Source organism: Nuphar pumila, chromosome 15, assembly GCF_984573655.1.
Source record: "Nuphar pumila chromosome 15, dmNupPumi1.hap1.1, whole genome shotgun sequence".
In the NCBI taxonomy this organism is placed as follows: domain Eukaryota; kingdom Viridiplantae; phylum Streptophyta; class Magnoliopsida; order Nymphaeales; family Nymphaeaceae; genus Nuphar; species Nuphar pumila.
In genome coordinates this window covers 2745858-2756185 of record NC_143263.1, presented here as the reverse complement: position 1 = coordinate 2756185, position 10328 = coordinate 2745858, and positions in this window count along the sequence as shown.

Below are 10328 nucleotides of genomic sequence, written 5' to 3'. Positions count from 1 at the left end.
CTCCCCAACGAGGCGCTCCACCACGCCGAGGAGGCCAAGCTCCTCAGAGGAGACGCCTCCCTGGCCGTGCTCATCTCGCGGCAGGAGCACATCTTTGGCTGCCACAATTATGCCACCACCGTCCGCTTTGGTCGCACCGGCCGCGAGCACGAGATCGGGATCGAGTGCAGCGGCGGGGAAGGGAAGGAATCCAAGCTGGTAGTGAGGGTGGATGGCAAGTCAATACTGGTGGTGAAGAGGCTGGCATGGAAGTTCCGGGGGAATCAGAGGGTGGTCGTCAATGGGCAGTCGAAGCCGATTTGGGGGTAATTGGAGAGAAAAAAAGAGGGGAGGGAGAATTTCTCGCCCTAGATAGGGCCGTTTTTTATCGAAAAATAGCAACTGATTCGAGATAATTTATTTCATACCAAATCAGTAGCTAAATAGTGATGGATTTGTGATGGAAAAAATCTGTCACAAATTTGTCGCTAGGTTGCGGAAGAATTTGTGACGGAATTTTTGTGTTGCTAAGCTCGGCGCTATTTCACCCCAGACGGACGGACAGTCAGAAAGAACCATACAAACATTGGAAGATATGTTGAGGGCTTGCATGTTGGACTGGAAAGGTGAGTGGGATACTCACGTAGTGCTAGCAGAGTTCGCGTACAACAATAGTTATCATGCAAGCATCAGAATGACACTGTTTGAAGCTCTGTATGGGCGACCCTATAGATCGTCAGTACATTAGAATGAGGTGGGTGAAAGAACAATTGAATCCCCAATAATACTCCAACATTATACGAAACAAATCCAAAAGATCCAGAATAGACTGCGTGCTGCTCAAAGCCGACAAAAGAGTTACGCGGATCAGCGATGTAGAGAGCTAGTGTTCGAAATGAGAGACCTGGTATTTGTGAAAGTATCTCCAACCAAGAGTGTTTTTAGGTTTGGCAAGAAGGGAAAGCTCAGTCCTCGATATGTAGGGTCATTCAGCATATTAGAGAGGATTGGCGAAACGACATACCGAGTGGAATTACCTCCTCAATTCGCAAATATCCAAAATGTATTCCACATATCGATGCTGCGAAAGTATGTACCAGATCCCTCCCATGTGATAGAATTCGAGGATCTGCAAGTACAAGAGGACTTGACGGTAGAGGAGTGACCCATAAAAATCGTAGATCGTCGCGAAAGAGTGATGAGAAATAAGACCATCACATTAGTTAAGGTTCGTTGGCAACACCATGGGCTCGAAGAATGTACCTGGGAGCCCGAAGAAGCAATGAAAGAGAGATACCCTGACCCGTTTGTATCTAACTTGTAATGAATTTCGCGGACAAAATTATTTTTAAGGGGAAAGGATGTAAAACTCGCAAAATTTCGACAATTATCAAAATTAATAAAGGTTATAATTCTTGGAAATGGATACGATAAAAGGATGAAGAGTCGATCCAAATGGATCAAGCGGATCCAAAAATTGGATTCGAATATTATATAGGGATTCAGACCTTGGATGGAGTCGAAACCTACTTGAAATTCAATTTCAAACTTTCAATTTCAATTGAAATTGCAGAGCACATCTCTAAAGTTTCATCTCTTGCGAATATCGCCATCGTTATGACCATATCTTATTGATATGCGCATTTCAATAATTCACATGAAATAACGAGTTTTTTTTCTCGTTTGGGCCTCAAATTTGGAGATTTACTAGTCATAGGTATAATGACTTTGACTTATAATTTTCAGAACTGGATTTCTCATAAACAGTGTGCACGCCACTTTGTATATCATACTTACGTGATTTCAAACATCGTTCATCACTGAAGTAGTTTTTAGTCACAAAAAAGTGCCACCAAGTGAGAGTTGGCGCACTGGAGAGGTTGGTTGCCTCAACAAGAAGAGAGTATGGTTCGAACCCCGTGTACACCCGAAATTTTTTAGAAAACGCTATTTTTGTAAAATGTGTCAAAAGAGGACAAAAAGGTTATTGTTGCAAGGTATTGAAACGAAACACAACTTGGTGCACTGGTGGGGCTCATTATCCCTTAGGATAGAGACCTCAATTTGAATCCCCGGGCTACCAATAATAAAGAGTTTTTGCAAAAAGTTAGATTAACATTTTTTTTTTTGGAATTCTAACAAACAGGGGCGTTTCACCTTCCCATTTAAGACAACTTAAATGGGGAAGGGGTGGCGCCCAAGGAAAGAAGGCTGGGTGTTTTTCCCAATTGGGAAGCCCAACCAAATAATTAATGAAAAAAAAATAAAAGGGGAAAAAACTTTGGAATTCGGATGGTGGACTGGGGGGGTACGAAAATTGAAATTATGAGGAGGCTGGGAACGGATGGTGGGCTGGAGTTTACAAAAAGGGGCCTTTGGAATTCACCCTCCTCTCTTTACTCTCACGAATCCCCCAATTTCCCCTAGCAAACACGTCATCTCCCACCTCAGGCTTTTCCCCTCTCTCACGCTTATTCTCTCCAGCCAGTCGTGCAAGGGTTGACACCATTCACCAATGATTCCGGCGAGGAGCTCGCACGTGGGTACCCGATGTCCGTAAGGAAGAAGAGTGCCATACCCTCGGATTCGCAGCTTCACGAGGTAGGGATACACTTCTCTATATACGTGTGTGGTATCTTGTGACCCAGTATGCACAAAATTAAAACAGTATATAGCATATCTAAGTGAATGTGTATTCATTCGTTCTCACCAAAATTAGATCTATGTAGTTATAATTAAGCACCATAATCTAATTCATTTTGGTAAATATACATGGGATGCAAGTTTGTTTTTCAATCTGATTGTAGTCATCATTCTTGGTGGTTCGTACGCAAAGAAAAAAAAATGGAACAGAAACTACAGACCTCGAAGTGGCGGGGTACGCTGTTACACACCCCAGCCTGCATAACCATGACAATAGTCCAAAGTACTCGACTTTAAACTTCTGGTTCGAATGCCTAGGAGGGTGACTATTTCCCTACCGTAAGACTAAGGTCTGGTTCAATTAATCTGCACGTTTGTTGTTAAGTATTAGCAATCAACCTGTGCGCCTTTAACAGTTGATACACAACCATCATTGGGGGAAAACCTTGAATATGGTATAACTCAAGATAGAATTATATGTCAATAGGGATATGTGAGTCCGGTAAGCTGACTTGTATAAGAAAACTTCGTCGTGTTAGCCATCCATAAAATATATGATAAAATAAAGAAGAAAAGTTTAATGAGAAATAGGTATACCAAAATGGGTATACCAAAATGGGTATATGTTACTGGCTTCTTATTGGGTTTCTGGGTACACCATGGCGGTGAATGTTACTCGATTCTCGGGTTCTGGGTACACTGGACCACAGTGTATGTTACCAGACCCATGGTCCACTTTGGAGAGAGTGGGTGGTACACACTCCGTGGGACATACTTGTGTTGTGAGAGCAAGGCGTCTCACTCGGTCCCCAATCCTCGGAGTTAGGGGACCAGGACCACCAGTGAATCCTAGGTGGTGGGTCCGAGTCTTCTGCAGAAGAGTTATGGGTGCATCCAATGTTAGTTCTTGTCAATTGGGGATCTCTCTCGGTCGAGCACCGCGCCCCTTTTGGGTATCTGTACGACTAGTTTATACGGTTATAAATAATGAACCTCGTATAATCTCGATCCGCTACGATGTTGAATGCTTGTGCATACCCACCATGATAATAATGAAATAAATAACCTAAATTATACAGCTGGTAATAAATAATGCAAAGGTATGAGCTCAAACCGAACAAAAACTTAAAGATTTGAAGTCATGGGTCACTTATTTAGAAAATTATACTAGTTATGATAGAATTAGAAAGAAAAGTCCAATGTCATGATTTTCCAATTAATGTCAAACCATAGCACATCCACATACATGTTCACATGACTCTGCACATATGTATTTAGGACTGTATTACTTACTCAGACAGTGGTAGTCTGATTTCTTTGTGATTTACTGTTTTCAGGTGAAGAGATAAATGAACAGTCAGAGTGAGGGAAGGCGACATCGTCAGGCGGTCATGGTATTTCTACTTTTCTGTTTAATGTTTCTGGACATCTAAACTTGATGTAATAAACTTTGTTATGATGAAATAAGATTGAAGCTCTTGGTAACTCCTCATTTATCTAGTTGAGTGTCTTTTAAAAAAAAAATTGTTAGACTTTTCATTAAAAATAAATGGGGTGTTACAGTTGTTGAGGTTGGACATGGTGTGTGGGTGGTCCTATTGGCTGCCTCTAAGAAACATTCAGATGATTCTGCCACCCTGGATTATATGTGGCGGAATAAGGATTATTCTAAGGTCGATTGAAACCCTCTGTTGCATGAACTTCTTCTGTCATAAATTTGGGGTATTGAAGTGCCGAAGGGCACTCAGTAATCTCATGAGATGTACTGTGACATAAACCACACACCGACGACTAATGCATCAGGAGACTGGTGAGAAGCCGATCCACCTTACGATTAAGCAGATTGACTTGACTTTGCATCGCATCAAGTGGACCTACTTTCAACAATCCATCTTTCTTTAAAATACTTGGTGTGTCTCTCTCAGTACGAGAGGAAGAAAAGGAAGATGAGGATGAATGATGAAGAGAATGTTCTGCTAGTGTGTCAAAATAAATGTCACACCTCATCCTCACTCTTCAAAAGAATGTTGCCTCCACGGGATGAATCAATGAGTTGGTGGTTCCTTTCCGATAAACCATCATATAAATACTGTAGAACTTGCCACCTCGCGACCTGATAGTGTGGGCATCTTCGAATGACTTCATTCATTCTTTCTCATGATTCATGAAATTGCTCACCTTCACTCTCATAGAAGCTAGTGATGAATCACCTAAACTAATTTGTCTTTCCTATCAGAAAATATTTACAAAGAAATTCTTGCTGCAATTGATCTCATGTCTCAATCCGCCCTATATCCAATGACTTGAGCCAATGCTTGGCTTTATCTTTCAATGAAAATGGAAACAATCGAATTTTTAACGCGTCATCCCCGACGTTATTGATTCTAACTGTATCGCATACGTTGAAGAATTTATCAATATGCTTATAGGGATCCTCATGAGATAGGCCATGAAAAGATGGTAACATGCTAATGGTACTGGCCTTAATTTCATAATGATGGGCTTCTATCTCGGGTCTTATGATGACAGAGCCTTGGTGGTACTCTGTAGGCACAAAGTACTCGCGAAGTAACCTAGGGGTAGGCCTCTCTTGCATTGGATGATGCTCTTGCCTCCCGTCCTCCATCTCGCTTTGGCTTCTGGATCTTTGTATGATACGCTCTGGCTCGAAGGGATGAAGAGGTTCACATAAATTACGTCGCTCCTGCATACACTGGCACAAGTCTAAGTGTATGGCCCAAATGAAGCATGACCATCCTAGCTAATCTAACCTAATTGTGCAATCGGATCACAAATCACACACCCACAAAGACAATACAAAAAGAAAAAGAAAACTATTGCTTCTAGTCTCTACTTTCTCAGAAATCCAAATACCAGAATTTCTGGCATATTTGCAATACACAACCGGTATGCAGAGATCAGATGACTTAAAAATCATGAAAAATTCAGACTAACAACTCGACAGATCAAAGAAATACACAGAAAAAGTGGTTTGCACAAATCTATTTTCTTTTGAAAATTAAAATTCAAAGAAAATGCAATTGTATTTCAAAAATATGCAAAAATCAAGTTATGAGCACAAAATAGGGTTTGACTTAAAAATCGATAACTGAAACTCCCCAACCCCAAAAACTCTGAAATTTTGCAGGTGGATTCTACACACAAGTAGCAATCCACGGTCTCTGAAAACACTCAAAACTCAGATCCCAAACTCTAGAAATCGCGTCTGCAAGTTGCTATTCTAAAAAAGATAAACGAACAAGAAGAATCCGACGAAGAAAATGTAGAATAGATGTAAGGGACAAATTGGATTTTTTTTCCTACAACCATGGACAGAAATTCTCATATGGAGAACACGTCCTTTATGAGGGAGGTCAGAAAATGATTTTTGGAAATTTCAAAACACCTCCTCTATTTTGGAAAAATTCTTTAAAATTGCCTTTAGCCTAAAAACGCTCATTTCTTTTGAGTTATTTTGAAATTGTAAAACATAAAGTTAGATGGATTTGGGTTTGGGGTGGATATTCGGATCTTGTCTGATTCAAAAACCACAATGCTTAGTCTAGGTCGGATTTGGATCCGATCTACTATCAAATTCACTCCAGAAAGTTGAAATGCATTTAACTTCTTCATTTTAACTTTGTTTTTGCTCAAATTCGAAACGTAGCTCGTTGAACCTTACAACAACCTAATCATGGATTTAAATTATGAAATTGTACTTAGATGCATGTAATTAATGATCATGTCAAGTGATAATACCTGACCTAATTTAATAACAGGTTATCATTTTTTTATTTTTTCACTTAATCGGTTTATACTCAACCCGATTTATCCCCAAACCCATTAACAATGAAGCGCTACAATTTTAGATCAAATCAAACCAAGTCTGAAGTCCAATTCTTAGACTCGATTAAAAAAATGGGTGTTGAAGACTCGACCTGTTTATACCTAACCCAATTTATACCATAACCCAATAACCCATACAGGTCCATAATTTCAATCATTCCCGGGCTTCAACGCAAACTCTGATAAAATTGTATTGGGTTTGGGTTCAATTTTTAGACCCTTTTCAAAAAATGGGGCCGACAAAACCCAACTCGAACCAACCCTGTTAGACCCTTAGTTCCAAGTGGTCAAACTACACTTAGCCCGTCCTGTCACACCCAGTAATGGACTAGAGAACTAACCTAAATCAAATTTTTTGCTCTATGAACTGGGTTTGGCTCAACCTGAATCTGCACATCTGCTACTCGACCTTTCAACTTGAAAGCCTATGCAAACACAGAACGACTTGGTTTGACTTGTGAGCATATTATGAACATGGGCTACTTTTATCAGTGCGACTTCATCCTCTCCAAGACTGGTGCTTGGTCTACAAATGGGCTAGGCAAACTGGCAGAATAAAGCTGGAACCTTTCAGGTTTCTTATACAAGTAGATTTTTAATGCACAAATAATTAAACATTCACCTGAAATACATTACGGGGTGTAGCTCATCTGGTAGAACGCTCGCTTTGCATGCGAGAGGTATGGGGTTCGATTCCCCGCCCCTCAACTTATTTCGTTCACTTTTTGTGGCGACTTCACCGGCTACCATTTATGGTCTGTTTGGTTTATTAATAGTTTCTGACTTCCATCATTTTATGGTTATTAAAATATTTTTTGTGGTTTTTGTTATTGTTACTAGGGTCGGTAAACCAGCAGAACGAACCAAACAGGGCATGTTCAGGCTCGGCTCTTTTCATGGCTTGGTTCGTGTTTGTGTTTAGTCTAATCGAGCTTGAGCTCAGCTCATCCCTAAATGAGATGAGGCAAACACGATCTGGCTTATGTATAAATATTTCATGTTATTTATATATTGTATATACATTTTTATATATTATACTTGAATTTTTTTTTTTATAAATTACACTTAATAGTCCATACTTTATGTATATATATTTTTTATTCATCCTTCTTATATATATATTATGGATTCTTCTTTTTATATATTACACAAAATATATATTATCTATATATATTAGGCCCGCTTTAGTAGAGTTTATTCGTGATCTGAATTTTATATAAATAATGTTGATCCGTATAAAATGGTCAAAAAGGAGGATTTTGTATGTGAAAGGTGCATATGGAGCATACTAATTTGACCTGATAGAAATTATTGATCCAAATCTAAGTCCAAATCCAAAAAGGTCCAAACATGCATGTCCAATACTTCAGACGTTATCAACTTAAGATAATATGTTAGATTTGAATTAGAGGACCAATCGAATCCAATTTAGTTAATTTTACCCCTAAAACATTATGCCAGTGCCTAAGGGTGGCAACCTATCCAGTTCTCAAACTAAACCAAATCTGAACTATTTATGGACCCAAGCTGATTTTTGTCCTACTAATTATAGATACAACCCAACTCATAATATAGCCTAACCCGATCCAACCTGATTCACATGCAAAGCAAACCTACCCGACCCGTTAAATGTTCGACCTGGTACATACTCTATCTGATAAATATCCAAACCCAATGGCGCATTTTATTTAAAATAAGCTATATAAACAGAACCAAACCCGAAGACAACTCAAATTGGTTCACGTTTGGGTCTAACTTCTAGAGCCAATTCAAGATCGAGGCTGATGAAACCCGACCCGGGCCGATATGTGGCTATGAATAAAACACGTAAGGATTGTGAAAAACTAATTGAGGACCACACATTTCAACTACATCATTGGAGCTGTCTCGGGTCCATTTACATGTGCCATAAATGTGGTCAGTCCACTCCATTTGGCATTCTGCATCATGATCCATTTTTTTTTTTTTATAGATTTCAGCATTTTCACTCCCCATTTTCAACCCCACCAAATTGAGGGAGTTATGTTTGATCAATTAGAGCATGTGGTACAGTGCTCAAGTTGCATTCACCTCTCTTTCCATGTGAATTCAAACAAGCCTCCCTCATGATAGGACTTCACTTTTCCTCCAACTTCCTAGTGCCTTGAAGTTTCAGGATTTTGCTTACTTTTTTGGGTTATATCCCTACTTTTTTAGAAAAATGCACATGTTTGAGTTGATATGCTTGATGAACAAGTTTGGGTTTGTTCCAGGTCAACTTGACCCATCCTTCACTTCACTCCAAACAATCCTATAAATCGGGTTTGGATTCATAATATAAAGAACCAGTAGGGATGGTATGAAAAACATTGGGACAAAACGGATCTTGGTCTTAAATTTTTATACCCAAGAACCGGCCATTTCTAAAACGAATCAGGTTTTAAACCTGACCCAAAACAATCTTTCTTTTAAATCATGTCACAGTCAAGTATGGTATGAAAGGTTCGGGCCTTTGGTTCAGTTCCTATTTACCGTACCCAGTAGCACCCTTATGTAGTCTACATTTTTTTTTGGATAATTCAAAATAAAAACCCAACATTACCGATCAAACATTGGCTGGCCTTGTGAGCGTTTGTTTATCAGTATTACTACATTAAGAAAACTAAAATCTTGGATGCTAGTTGGTTAATTGTAGGGGTGGCAAAACCTGACACGACCCGCCAACCCGCCTCTTAGGTGGGTTCGGGTTGGGGGTATGCCAACCCGCCAACCTGGCTGACCAGTTTAATAAACGGGTTAGGCGGGCGGGTCAACCCGCCAACCCGTCTGCCGACCCGTCAACCCATCAACCCGCCCCGCCAACCTGACCCGTCAACCCGCGAATCTGAGAACCCATTTACCCGACCCAACCCATTTATTAAATGGGTTGGCGGGTCGTGTCGGGTTACCCGTTTATTAAACGGGCCGGGTTCGTGTTTGCTACAGCCGACCCGTTTAATAAACGGGTCGGGTTCGGGTTGAGGTATGCTGACCCGCCAACCCGACACGATTGCCACCCCTAGTTAATTGACACAAAAGATGGGTTAAACTGGCATAAACAATGTGACACTTTAGACATCTTCTATCAATGTGATAAGGATCTATTTGGATAGCATCATGTTCCCACTGCATTAGAACACGACAAGAACCATGGCTCATGGAATATGACTAAACAAAAGGGCTGATATTTTATTTGGAACAGTCAGCACGTTGGGAAAACAAAATTCCAACTATTCACGACTTTGAGATATCTTTTTCCCATTCTTTGGCATTATGCATGTGATTGATAGATCATGTTTGACTAAGAAACTGAGTTCACACACCAGCAAGGGGACTCTTGTTTACAACATGGACAATAAAAATCATTCATAATTGTCTTCACCTATAATACAAAAACTTGAGTTTTCAATTTGTCCTTGATAAGATAAGCTTCAATTTGTGGTAAAATCTGTGGTAAAATCTGTTGATGAGTCATTCAAAGGTGTTCACAGATATACTCCCCAAAATCCACAAGTTCATGATTTTTTGTCATGATCACTACTAGTCGAGATCGCGAACACCTTCGACATTTTCCGGGATTACTCTGAGAAATTTCAGAATATCAAAGATCCTGATTTTCAATGGAATTTACACAACCCCAATAATCATTCAATCTACAACCAAGAAACTTAGCTGCCATTTTTTGCCATGAACCTATGAGGTAGTGAAATTATATAATGGTTTTTTTTACTGATCATTTAAAGAGAGAGAGAGAGAGAGAGAGAGAGAGAGAGAGAGAGAGAGGATCACATTAAACACCCATAATGATCTCAAACAACGAGCAGAATCCACAAGGGACTGCA